The sequence below is a fragment of the Heterodontus francisci genome, unplaced genomic scaffold, assembly GCF_036365525.1.
Source record: "Heterodontus francisci isolate sHetFra1 unplaced genomic scaffold, sHetFra1.hap1 HAP1_SCAFFOLD_43, whole genome shotgun sequence".
NCBI lineage: Eukaryota > Metazoa > Chordata > Chondrichthyes > Heterodontiformes > Heterodontidae > Heterodontus > Heterodontus francisci.
In genome coordinates, this window is record NW_027141852.1 from 10852256 (window position 1) to 10866829 (window position 14574).

At 45.5% G+C, this 14574-nt stretch overlaps 1 non-coding gene across 1 annotated transcript; it reads right to left on the minus strand.

The window, feature by feature from the left end:
- Positions 1-4545: 4545 nt before the first annotated feature.
- trnas-gcu (transfer RNA serine (anticodon GCU)) lies at positions 4546-4627 on the minus strand. Its single transcript has one exon. It is a non-coding gene; the product is annotated as a tRNA-Ser (tRNA).
- Between the last annotated feature and the right edge of the window lie 9947 nt (positions 4628-14574).

Here is a 14574-nt window from a genome sequence, read left to right on the forward strand (position 1 = left end):
TGTGGAGTTTGCAAGTTCTCCCTGTGTCTGTGTGGGTTTTCTCCGGGTGCTCCGGTTTCCTCCCACAAGCCAAAGACTTGCAGGTTGGTAGGTAAACTGGCCATTATAAATTGTCACTAGTATAGGTAGGTGGTAGGGAAATATAGGGACAGGTGGGGATGTTTGGTCGGAATATGGGATTAGTGTAGGATTAGTATAAATGGGTGGTTCATGGTCGGCACTGACTCGGTGGGCCGAAAGGCCTGTTTCAGTGCTGTATCTCTAATCTAATCTTAACCTCTCGACCACCTTGTCAGCTGTTTGGACAGTACAGATCCTGGCTGTGCAGCCAGATGTGCAATGATGGAAATGCAGCTTCTGTAAGTAAATGCAATTTCCATCACATCAGGTCATGGCCTGTTGGGAATGGAGCGGTGTGAAACATTTCCAGACCATGTCCAACACGTTTCGACTCAGTGTGAAAATCCACCACGGAAAGACTGGAACATACAATCATTTCATCACATCATGATTAACATCACTCAGACACCTGAACCATGAGGTCACTGACGAAGTCATGATGACCGAATTTCTCATGAAATGACAACTGAACTAACTGACTGGAAGAATTGCTTTAATTCCACATGATCAGAGAGGCACAGCCTCATATAAATGAAACGTTACAATTCTAAACTGGGTGCAGGAGCAGAGAGACAATGTACACCAATGTTAGAAGGATTGAAAAGGTAGCTAAGAGCAAACAGGACACTTGGCTTTATTAATAGAGGCATAGAGTAAAAACATATAAGTTATGCTAAACCTTTATAGAATACTGGGAATGAATGGTCTCTTCCTGTTCCTCCACAGAAAGCTTCCATTCCAGGTTTACACACACTCATCAGGATCACTCTCCACAGATCCTGCCACTCCAGGCTCGGACACCCACTTCAGGATCACTCTCCACAGATCCCGCCACTCCAGGCTCGGACACCCACTTCAGGATCACGCTCCATACATCCCAGCACTATGGGCTCGGAGAACCTCTTCAGAGATCCTAAATCTCCAGACACGGACATCCTTTGAGGACCACTCTCCACAGATTCTTCCCTCGAGGCTCAGACACCCTCTTCAGAATCACTCTCCATACATCCCGCCGCGCCACACACGGATATCTCCCTCAGGATCCGATCAAGGAATGTTGCTTGTCACTTATCAGCTCAAGCCTGAATGTTGTTCAGGTCTTGCTGCTTGCAAGCCCAGACGGCTTCAGTATCTGAGGAGTTGTGAATCATCAGCGAACATTCCCACTTCTGACTTATGTTGAAGAGAAAGCCATCAATGAAACAGCTGAGGATGGTTGGGCCTCGGACACTGCCCTGAGAAATTAGGTATCCAGTCATGAATGGTGGTGGACAATTAAATAACGAACCAGATGAGGAGGGCCCAAAAACATTCCTATCCTCAATGTTGGTGGAGCCGAGCACGTCAGTGCAAAAGGTGAAGCTGGTGCATTTGAAACCATCTTCAGTCAGAAATTGCTCAGTGGATGATTCATCTTGGCCTCTTGAGGTCCCCAGCATCACAGCTTCCAGTTTTCAGCCAATTTGCTTCACTCCACATAATGGCAAGAAACAGCTGAAGGCACTCGATACAGCAAAGACTATGGGCCTGAACAACATTCCGGATCTAGTACTGAAGACTTGTGCTCCAGAACTAGCTGCACCCTCAGCCAAGCTGTTCCAGTAGAGCTACAACACAGGCATCTACTTGACAATGTGGAAAATTGTCCAAGTGTGCCCTCTCCATAAAAAAAAATGCAGGACAAATCCAATCTGACCAATTGCCACCCCATCAGTCTACTATCAATCATCAGCAAAGTGATGGAAGATATCACCAACAGTGCTATCAAGCACCACACATGTAGCAATAATCTGCTCATCGATGCTCAGTTTAGGTTCTGCCAGGGTCTCTCAGCTCCAGGAAATAATTTGGCAGAAAGAGTAGAATGTGGGAAAATGTGAGGTTATCCACTTTGGTAGGAAGAATAGAAAAGGAAATTATTATTTAAATTGTGAGAGATTACAGAATGCTGCGGTGCAGAAGGATCTGGGTGTCCTCGTACATGAATCACAAAAAGTTACCATGCAGGTACAGCAAATAATTAGGAAGGCAAATGGAATGTTACCCTTTATTGCAAGGGGGATGGAGCATAAAAGTAGAGAAGTCTTGCTACAAATGTACATGGTGCTGGTGAAACCACACCTGGAGTACTGTGTACAGTTTTTGTCTCTTTATTTAAGGAGGGATATACTTGCATTGGAGGCAGTTGAGAGAAGGTTCATTGGATTGATTCCTGTGATGAAGGTGTTGTCTTATGAGGAAAGCTGAGCAGGATGGACCGATACTCATTGGAGTTGAGAAAAATGAAAGGAGAACGTATTGAGACATATAAGATTCTGAGGGGGCTTGACAGGGTAGATGCTGAGAGGATGTTTCCCCTTGTGGTGGAATCTAGAACTAGGGGACACAGTTTCAGATTTAGGGGTTTTTCATTTAAGAAGGAATTTCTTCTCTCAGAGGGTCATTAATCTTTGGAATTCTTTACAGCAGAGAGCAGTGGAGGCTGGGTCATTGAATGTCTTCAAGATTTTTATCTACAAGAGAGCCAAGGGTTATGTGGGCAGGCAAGAAGGTGGGGTTGAGGTCATGATCAGGTCAGCCATGATCCTATTGAATGGCGGAGCAAGCTCGAGGGGCCAAATGGCCTACTCCTGCTATTAGTTCTTCTGATCTTATGTTCGTATGATCTCATTGCAGCTTGGTCCAAGCAGAGACGAAAGAGTGGAATTCCAGAGGAGAGGTGAGAGTGATTACCCTTGAGTGAGTGTGGCATCAAGGATCCCCAGCAAAATTGAAGTCAATGGGAATCAGGGGGAAAACTCTCCACTTGTTGAAGTCATACCTCGCCCAAAACAAGATGTTGTGGTTCGTGGGGGCCAATCATCTCAGCCCAAGACATTGCCTCAGGAGTTTCTCAGGGTAGTGTCCTAGACCCAAACATCCCAGCTGTTTCATTGACGACTTTCTCTTCAACATAAGTCAGAAGTGGGAATGTTAGATGATGACTCACAACTCTTCAGATACTGAAGCAGTCTGTGCCTGCAAGCAGCAAGACCTGAACAACATTCAGGCTTGAGCTGATAAGTGACAAGCAACCTTCTGGCCACACAAGTGCCAAGCAGTGAACATCTCCAATGAGAGAGAAAAAAAATCTACCTTTTGATATTCAGAAGCATTATCATCGTTAAATCCCCCACCATCAACATCTTGACCAGAAACGTAACTGGACCAGTCACATCTATGCTGTGGCTATAAGCGCAGGTCAGAGATTACGAATTCTGCAGCGAGTATCTCACCTCCTGACACCCCAAATCCTGTCCACCATCTACAAGGCACAAGTCAGGAGTGGGATGGAATACATCCCACTCAACAACACTCAAGAAGCTCAACACCATCCAGGCAAAGCAGCGCACTTGATCGGCACCTCACCCGCCACCTTAAACATTCAATCCCTCCACAACCAGTAAACAGTGGCTGCAATGTGTACCATCTCCATATGCACTGCAGCAACTCGCCAAGTATCCTTCAACAGCACCTTCCAAACTCGTGACCACTACCACCTGGAAGGACAAGGGCAGCAGATGCATGGGAACTCACTACCTGCAGGTTCCCCTCCAAGTCACTCACCATCCTGACTTGGAACAATATAGCCATTTCTTCACTGTTGTTGGGTCACAATCCTGGAACTCCCTCCCCAATAGCACTGTGGGTGTTCCTGCACCATATGGACTGCATCAGTTCAAGAAGGCAGCTCTCCACCACCTTCTCAACGGCAATAGGAATGGGTAATAAATGCTAGCCTTATCAGCGATACACCCAAGAATGAATAAAAACCAAATCACTCTCCACAGATTCCCCACAATCTGGGCTTGGACATTTACTTCAGGAGCGCAGAGCTTTATATCACTGCAACATCAGTGCCAATCTTCAGATTCTGTTCACTTTTCACATTATTTTCTACCAGTCCACTAGCTTTTATTAATTCAGTATTCGGGTCTCTGCTCCTCCGCCGTTTCTGACATCTCACCTCTTACAAAAAAACACTCTGATCTATTATAGGTAGTAGATGACGCCTCATTTTAAACTCCATCTGCCAAAGCATTGCTCTATCACTTAATCTATCAAGAAGATTTGAAAATAAATTTCTTGCCAAAGGATAATTTTCTGCATCTGCTCCCTCGCCATTTGCTTTTCCCATTTGTCTTTCACTTGGTGCAAATCCAGAGAAAGTAAAGATGGAAGGAAGGAGGGGAGGAAAAATACTACTCCGTTTCGTGATCCCTATTTGATCTTCATTCCAGTGCAGTTTGGGTGAAGAATTCCAATTGTCTGTCTCAATTTTAATAAAGGATAACAAATTCTGGAATCACGGTCTGGACAAAGACAAGAACAGGTTTCGAGGCTGACTTTCCACATAAACAATACACTGAACAGTTCATAAACTAGCGACAAGGATGGGATTCGAACCCACGTGTGCAGAGCACAATGAATTAGCAGTCCATCACCTTAACCTCTCGGCCACCTTGTCAGTTGCATTGACATAGCTGTCACCTTCAGCACAGCTTCTGGCTGTGCAGCCAGCTGTGTAATGATGGAAATATATCTTCTGTCAGTAAATGAAGTTGGGAATGGAGCGGTGTGAAACATTTCCAGACCATGTCCAACACGTTTCTACTCAGTATGAAAACCCACCACGGAAAGACTGGAACATACAATCATTTCATCACATCATGATTAACATCACTCAGACACCTGAACCATTAGGTCACTGACGAAGTCATGATGACCGAATTTCTCATGAAATGACAACTGAACTAACTGACTGGAAGAATTGCTTTAACTCCACATGATCAGCGAGGCACAGCCTCAGGCCGACTTGTCGGGTGGTGTAAACAGATATCACTGCTTCTGATCTTCACCAGAACAGAGAGTGAGATGTAACATTGATCATCAAACAGACTGTGAGAGAATACAACAGAATAAAACACATGGAGAGACACTGTGGAATAACAAATAGATTTGATTGGAATGTTGAAATTTTGATTGGAATGGATAAAACACCAGGAACAGCAGATTAAATTGGGATTCTCATCATTATATTGATCTGGGACAGAAAAGAGAAGAAGGAAGAAAAGGAAGGATGGAACTGTTCAATTTTTTCAGTTTTTTCACTCGTCCATCAAAGCTGATAAAAAACGTTGCAAATAACAGAGAATTTCCCCAAAAAGGGAGATTAAATGTTGCTGAACCTTGGATTGAAGGATGCCCCAACAGATCACCTGTTTAACTGTCTCCTCACTGGGGGATTTCAATCAGTGAGTAATATTATTCTCTACTTTTTTTGTTAATTGGTCCCAGAACTGTCACTTGGAACTAATATCTGTGTTCCGACTCCTGAATAATAAAATTGTGAGTTTCTCGATATTTTCTGGACACAGTTCCTGCTGCAAGAACTAAGAACTCTTTCTAATTTACACAATACTATATACACACTCATCAAGCCTGCTAAGCTAGCATCCTTGGTGCTGCTCTCTCTTCTCCCAAACCTCATCTCATGTGACTGTTACATCATCACTCTGACAGTGGGAGGGGTTGATCCCACTATCTTCAGCATTAACCCGAGGCATCCTTATACCACACTGTCTGTCCAAAAAAAATGGGTGGAGGGAACTTCCTTCATTTATCAAAACACCAACAGCGGCACAGTGGCGCAATGGTTAGCACCACAGCCTCACAGCTCCAGCGACCAGGATTCAGTTCTGTGTACTGCCTGTGTGGAGTTTGCAAGTTCTCCCTGTGTCTGTGTGGGTTTCCGCCGGGTGCTCTGGTTTCCTCCCACCTCCAAAAGACTTGCAGGTTGATAGGTAAATTGGCCATTGTAAATTGTCCCGAGTGTAGGTACGTGGTTGGAGAATGGTGGGGATGTGGTAGAGAATTTGGGATTAATGTAGGATTAGTATAAATGGGTGGTTGCTGGTTGGCACAGACTCGGTGGGCCAAAGGGGCTGTATCTCTAAATAAGAAAAGTAAAATCAAAGCTACCAGTCGTAAATCAACTCAAACCCATTAGAGAGAGAGAGAGAGACTGTCAGAGAACTTCCTGCATCCAGTCCTGACCCTGTCACACTCAGCAGCTTCTCACCCAGACCCCACTCTCATCAACACTGAACATTGTTACCGAGACCCTTCAAATACTGTTTATAAAAGAGAGAAAAATTCAAACTTCATCACAGCTCGATTGAATAGAACAAAGTTTAATATCTTCTCGTCGTCACTCGGTAACCACGAGACAGTCCTTAAATCAGTAGCATAAATTATCAGCTGTAAGAATGTTTGTCATTGGGTTGAATCATTTCTGTGTGAGGAATGTTCCAGCATCATAAACCAGGGGAACGTGTTGACTGAGCTGTGTCTTCATCTCTTCTGGGCAGTTGGACAGTTCACCCTTCATTCTGCTCTGATTCACTTTCCCAAAGCGGATCTACAGATTCTCAAATCCAGAGACTGGGTTTTCTTATTTGGTTCCTGTTGATTTTTCTTCCTCCTGAATGATAATATATTCCAAACTCGGATGAACCTTTCCCTGTGTCCCGGTCTCGGTTAAAAGCGACAAATAACGGCACCAACATTCTGAAACATACAACACGGTCACATTCTGCTTCAGTGAGATTAATGCTGAGGCAGTTTCCGTGTCGAATGCGATTGTGAACAAATTTCTCTCAAGGAAATTGTGAGTGATCAAGTATTTGCACTGAATTTCTGTGCAAGAAGGGACAGTTTCAAACAGCCATTCCCAAATCACTTCCTTCACAAAGACAAAGACTGTGCTGTCTTAACGTGTGACTCAACTTCACAAACAAATTTGAACTCGAAGTTCAGGAGAAGACAGAGATGTGAATGATTGACAGTGTAATCTTTAAATCATAATTTTCCGTTTCTTCGTTGAAGTGAGGCTCAACCCTAAGCCACTAGAGATCGCGGAAAGCTACAAACTTGGATCCAGAAATCAGAAAAGTAGTGAAACAGTTGGTGAGTGCATTGTGACACTGAAGAATTTATCACCACATTGCAACATTGGCACATTCTTAGACCGTACATTGTGAGACAGATTTGTGCTTATATTGGTGGATGAGAAAAGATACTAAACACACAAAATCCCAATTTGAGCTAGTGTGTAAGATTGCTCTTTCCACGGAGATAGCATCAAAGAATGCTCGTGAATTTCGTCCTATGCCAGTGACAGTAACACACTTCAGAGGAACTTAAACACACTGATAAAATGGGCTTTCACACAACAGATAAAATTTTACACAGAAAATTGTGAAGTGATACAGTTTGGGAGGAAGAATGAGACAATGTACACCAATCTTTTTTGATCAAGGTTTGAAAAGGTTGCGAAGAGCAAACAGGACACTTGGCTTTATTAATAGAGGCATTGAGTAAAAGCAAATAAGTTATGCTAAACCTTTATAAAACACTGGGGCTGAATGACCTACTCCTGCACCTCCACGGAAAGCTTCCACTCCAGGCTCGGACACCCTCTTCAGGATCACTCTCCATACATCCCGCCATTCCACGCACAGATATCTCCCTCAGGATCAGATCACAGCTCCACAGTCCTGCCACATTCAGTCGTGAATGGTGGTGGATAATTAAATAACTAACAAGATGAGGAGGCTCCAAAAACATTCACATCCTCAATGATGGTGGTGCTGAGCACGTCAATGCAAAAGATGAAGCTGAAGCATTTGCAACCATCTTCAGTCAGAAATATTAAGTGGATTTGATCTGTGCTAATTTCAGCTCCTCATGCTCGCTGGTGCCTTGGTTCTCTGGTGCTAATTTCAGAGTAAATCATGCAGCTTGACAATTGGAGCCAAAGAAAAAGACACAGGAGAGGTTGAAAGTGCCAAAACCTGGGATTGAACCAAGAACTGTTTAACTGTTAGTTCAGCACGAACTCAACAAAGCTATTTCAACAACACACTAAAGCCACCATTCTGTCACTGCTTTGGAAGACAATATATACATTAAAGTGTTTGTAAAAAGTTACAGAACACAACATGTGAGTAATATTCCCCATTGTTTTCTCAGTACTGATGGAGTGTGAAGTGAGAGACAGCCAGAAGTCCCACTGTGCCACACTGACCCTGAGCTGTGAGTGAAATGAGATAAAGTTCAATCTTTAGCAGAGAGATTCTGGAGAGAGGTAAGAGTCCTGAATCAAGGAAAGACTTTCTGACACAATAAAAGCAAAATACTGCAGATGCTGGAAATCTGAAATAAAAACAAAAAGTGCTGGAAATACTCAATAGCTCTGGCAGCATCTGTGGTGAGAGAAACGGAGTTAACATTTCTGGTTAGATTAGATTAGAGATACAGCACTGAAACAGGCCCTTCGGCCCACCAAGTCTGTGCCGAACATCAACCACCCATTTATACTAATCCTACACTAATCCCGTATTCCTACCAAACATCCCCACCTGTTCCTATATTTCTCTACCACCTACCTATACTAGTGACAATTTATAATGGCCAATTTACCTATCAACCTGCAAGTCTTTTGGCTTGTGGGAAGAAAGCGGAGCACATGGAGAAAACCCACGCAGACACAGGGAGAACTTGCAAACTCCACACAGGCAGTACCAGGAATCGAACCCAGGTCCCTGGAGCTGCGAGGTGGCAGTGCTAACCACTGCACCACTGTGCTGGTTTGTGACCTTTCATCAGAACTGACACTGGTTAGAAAAGAATTAGGTTTTAAACAAGTGAAGGGGAGGGGCATGAGGGAGAGAACAAAGGGGAAGGTGTTTGATCGGGCAGAGGGCAGGAGAGATTAAATAACAAAGCTGTCCTGGGACAAAGGCAAAGAGTGTGTTAATGCTTGTGGTTGCCTGACACCAGTCATGCTCTGATGTTATTGAACACAATGTTCAATCCACAGGGCTGCAGAGTGCCGAATCAAAAGGTCGGGTGCTGCTCCTCGAGCTTGGGTTGATTTTAACTGGAACACTGGAGCAGACCAAAGACAGAAATGTTGACATGAGAGCAGGGGGAGTGTTGAAATGGCAAGCAACCAGAAGCTCAGGGTCATGCTTTCGGCCTGAGCAGAGGTGTTCCACCTAATCTGCGTTTGGTCTCTCCAGTTTAGAGGAGACCGCATTGTGAGCAGGGAATACAGTATACATAATTGAAAGAAGTACAAGTAAATCGCTGCTTCACCTAAAAGGAGTGTTTGGGGCTTTAGATAATGAGCAGAGAGGAGGGAAAAGGGCAGGTATTATATCTCCTGCGATTGCATGGGAAGGTGCCTTGGGAAGGGGACAAGGTAGGGGGGTAATGGAGGAGTGGACCAGGGTCCACTCTGCTCCCTCTCTGAAGGTCCCTTCAGAATGTTGACAGGGGATGGGAGGATGCGTTTGGTGGTGGCATCACGCTGGAGGTCGCTGAAATGGTGGAGAATGATCCTTTGGATGTGGAGGCAGATGGGGTGGAAAGTGAGGACAAGGGGAACCCTGTCGCAGTTCTGGGAGGGAGGGGAAGGGGGCAGGCAGAGGTTGAGAGTCCTGTCAACTACACTGGGAGGGGGCGGGGGGGAGGGAGTAGTTGAAATCTGGTGATGTTGTTGAATTTAATTTCAAACACTCCTTGAACTCTCTGCTGATGAAGTCTGAAAAAGGGAAGAACAACCACACAACAAGGGTCTCAAATCCAAGACCCTGAGATTAAAAGTCTCATGCTCTACCAACTGAGCTAACAAGGCCTGATACAGTACTTCTACTCTGTCTGTTATTGGACGGATGCAGCTGTTGGCTCCACCCCAAGGGCGGGAATTTGTTCCACCAACTATGAAGCAGTTTCCGATCAATTCCCCAGATTATCAGTAAATCCACTTCCAGAAGCCCCAAAGTGTGATATATTCCTCTCACTCATCAATAATAAAACTGAAATCTTTTTACCTTCCAAATGCTGCCATCTATTTTGTCAGTATTTATTTCTCTCTCCTTTTTATTTAGTTCATGTATTTCTTCAGAATTTTTTTTTCAATTATATTTGAGGGAAGAAATGAACAGATCTGGCAGCTCAAAACTGGGCATCCATGAGACACTGTGGGCCATCAGCAGCAGCAGAATTGTATTTAAACACAATATGTTACCTCATGGCCTGGCATATCCCTCACTCTACCATTACCATCAAGCCAAGGGAGCAATAGTGCTTCAATGAAGTGTGCAGGAGGGCATGTTAGGAGCAGCACCAAGCAGACCTAAAAATGAGTGAAGCTACAACACAGGATTACTTGCATGTCAGATAGCGGAAGCAGCATGCAATAGACAAAGCTGAGTGATCTCACAACCAACAGATCAGATCAAAGCTCTGCAGTCCTGCCACATCCAGTCCTGAATGGTGGTGGATAATTAAACAATTAACAGGAGGACGAGGCTCCACAAATATCCCCATCCTTAATGATAAGGGAGACCAGTATATCAGTGCAAAATACAAGGTTGAATCATTTGCAACCATCTTCAGCCAGAAGTGCCAAGTAGATGATCAATCTCGGCCTCCTCCTGAGGTCCCCAGCATCACAGGTGCCAATCTTCAGCTAAATCCACTTCACTCCACATGATATCAAGAAATGGCTGAAGGCTCTGGATACTGAAAACATCCTGGCTGCAGTGCTGAAGACTTGTGCTCCAGAACTAGCCACGCCGCCCGCCAAGCTACAACACTGGCATCAACCCAGCAATGTGGAAAATTGCCCAGGTATGTTCTGCATACAAAAGGCAGGACAAATCCAACCCGGTCAATTCCTGCCCCATCAGCCTCCTCTTGATCATCAGTAAAGTGATGGAAGGTGTCGTTGACAGTGCTATCAAGCAGCACTTACACCGCCATAACCTACTCACCAACGCTCATTTTGGGTTCCGCCAGGGCCACTTAGTTCCTGACCTCATTATGGCCTTGGCCCAAATATGGACAGAAGAGCTGAATTCAGGAGGTGAGGTGAGGTGACAGTGACTGCTCTTGCCAAGGGCATCAAGGAGCCCTTGCAAAATTGAAGTCAATGGCAATCAAGGAGAAAAATCTCCACTGGTTGGAGTCATACCTTGCGCAAAGGAATATGGTGCTGGTTGTTGGTGGCCAATCATCTCAGTACCAGACATCGCTCAGGAGTTCCTCAGGGTAGTGTCCTCGGCCCCAACCGTCTTCAGTTGCTTCATCAATAAACTTCCTTCCATCATAAGGTCAGAAGTGGAAATGTTCACTGATGATTGCAAAATGTTCAGTTGCATTCGTAACTCCTCAGATACTGAAGCTGTCCGTGTCCACATGTAGAGAGACCTGGGCAAGATTGGGCTTGGACTGATAAGTGGCAAGTAACATGCACGCCACAAAAATGCCAGGCAATGACCATTTCCAACAAGAGTGAATCTAACCATCTCCCCTTGACAGTCAATGACATTACCATTGCTGAATCCTTCACAATCAACATCCGGGGGGGTTATCAATGAGCAGAAACTGAATTGGATCAGTCATATAAATACCGTAGCTACAAGAGCAGGTCAGAGGCTGGGAATTCTGCTGCAAGTAACTCACCTCCTGTCCACCATCTACAAGGCACAAGTCAGGAGTGTGATGTAATACTCCCCACTTGCCTGGATGAGTGGAGCTCCAACAACACCAAAGAAACTCAACACCATCCAGGACAAAGCAGATCACTTGATCAGCACTCCATCCACTACTTTAAATATTCACTTCCTGCACCACCAGTGAACAGTGGCAGCAGTGTGTACCATCGACAAGATGCACTGCAGCAACTCACCAAGCCTCCTTCGAAAGCACCTTCCAAACCCCCAATCTCGACCACCTAGAAGGACATTGGATGAATGGGAACACCAACATCTGCAAGCTCCCCTCCAAGTTACACACTGTCCTGACTGGGAACTATATCACCATTCCTTCACTGTCACTGGATCAAAATCTTGGAACTCACTTCCTAACAGCACTGTGGGTTTACGTACAACACATGGACTGCAGCAGTTCCAAAAAGGCGGCTCACCACCACCTTCTCAAGGGCAATTAAGGATGGACAATAAAGGCTGCGTTTGCTGACAATGCAACCACTAGGTGGCACAACTCGCTTTCTCCCCCTCCTTCGCACCGGCCGCTTCCACCCTCCACAGTCGCTCGCTCCAGACCTCGCTGCTCCCCCCCCCACTACTTCCCTGGCCGATTGTCTCCCGATCATGTCACCCCATTCTCCGGTCGTTCGCTCACTCCCCACCCCCCCCCTCCCCTCCAGCCACTAGCTCGAGGCCGCGCTGCTTCCCTTCTCTCGGCTCCTTGCTCCCACGTTTGTCCAGTCTCCACGCGCCGCCCGAAGAAGTAAGGTGGGCTGCAAAGTGTGACGGAGGAGCGTGTTGTGAGTGGCCTAGAGGAGGGAAGTGGCACGGCCTAGAGCTAGCGGCTGGAGCAGGGGTTGGAGGGCAGAGAGCAAGCGGCCATAGAGCTGGATGACGCGGGCGGGGAACAATTGTCCAGGGGAGCATCGAGGTGTGGAGCGAGCGGCTGAGGGGAGGAAGCGTCGAGGCCTGGAGCGAGTTGCCGAGGGGGGAGAGCTCCAGCCTCAAAGTCTCCTATTCAGCCGCTTCCTCTAGCTGAGTGAGGGGCTGGATACCCGATGACGCTTTAGCGTACATGTGCGAAGATGGACCAGGCGCAGATATGCGATGATGTTGGCGCTGTGCAATGACATCATCCTACGCATGTGCCACTTAATCCTGGCAAGATGTAGCTGTGCCTATGAGCAGCTTGACACAGTCTGATGATGTCAGCGGACCGCTGCATTGACAGGAATCACATTGTGTCAGCAGTGCCCACATCCCATGAAAGAATAAAAAAGAGATTTACCACAATGGTAGCAGGGTGAGGGATTTCAGTTATGTGGAGAGATTGGAGAAGCTGGGGTTGTTCTCCTTGCAGCAGAGAAAATTCAGAAGAGATTTGACACATTTGTTCAAAATCATGAAGGTTTTCAATATTTTAAATAAGGAGAAACTGTTTCCAGTGGTAAAAGGTCTGTAAGCAGAGGACACAGATATCAGGTGATTGGCAGAAGAACCAGAGGTGCCATGAAGAACCATTTTTTACACTGCAATGTGTTATGATAAAGAAAGAAAAGACTTGCATTTATGTAGCACCTTTCAAGACCACTGGATATATCAAAGCAATTTGTAGGCAATGAAATACTTTTGAAGTGCAATCACTGTTGCAATGTCAGAAATGCAGGAGCTGATATTCACAAACAGCAATGTGATAGTGTCTAACTGATCTGATTGAGGGACAAATATTGATCATAACACGAGGGGTGGTGCAATGGTTAGCACTGCAACCTCACAGTTCCAAGGACCCAGGTTCGACTCTGGGTATTGCCTGTGCAGAGTTTGCAAGTTCTCCCTGTGACCATGTGGGTTTTTGCCGGGTGCTCCAGTTTCCTCCCTTGCAGGTGATAGGTAAATTGGCTGTTGTAAATTGCCCCTAGTGGAGGTAGAGAATATGGGATTACTGTCGGATCAGTATAAGTGGGTGGTTGTTGGTCGGCACAGACGAGGTGGGGTGAAGGGCCTGTTTCAGTGCTGTAGCTCTCAATAAAATTAAAATACTTGCTCTTCACTTGTTTGAAATTGCAGCATGGGATCTTTTACATTCACCCAAACATGCAGACCAGGTCTTGGTTTAACATCACACCTGAAAGGCAGCACCTTCAACACCCTCAGTGCTGCACTGGAGTGTCAGCTGTGAAATCTGAACCCAGAAGCTTGTGATTTCGAGGTGAGTGTGTCCAACTGAGCCACAGCTTTTACCTGAGTCGCAATCCTTCTCCCAACAGTTTCTCTCTATCGGGTCTGTCACGACCCCTCATGATTGTGAACACCTCTATCAAATCTCCTCTCTAAGGAGAACAACCCCAGCTTCTCCAATCTATCCACACAACTGAAATCCTAACCACACGTTGCAGAAAGGAATTTTTCCTCATGTTCCTTCTGGTTTTGTGAGTCACCTTAAATCTGTAACCTTCGGTTATTGACCGTTCAGCAGTTAGAAACAGTTCCTCTGTATTTACTCTACCTCAAACCTTCAAGGAAGCTCTGCAAAGTAACTGAAAATCAAGTTGTCAGAAGTGGGATTTAAACACATGCCTCCAGTGAAAGCTGCAACCTGAACAGTGAAGCTGAAACTGCTCAGTCACCTCAACTGTTCAGACCTTTTTGACCTCGTCATCACTTCTGTACTTTGAAAGGTTCACTCAGTTCTGGAACTTCTTCAATGTTACTGGAATGCTCAGTGATTGGGATATTAACTCCCCCGGGTTTTCCTGAGCTTGTTCTCGGTGTATTGGGATGTTTGTCCTGGGCCGTGGAATCTTGCATCCCGGTAATGGACATTAACCCACTGATTGAATCTGTATTCACTGAT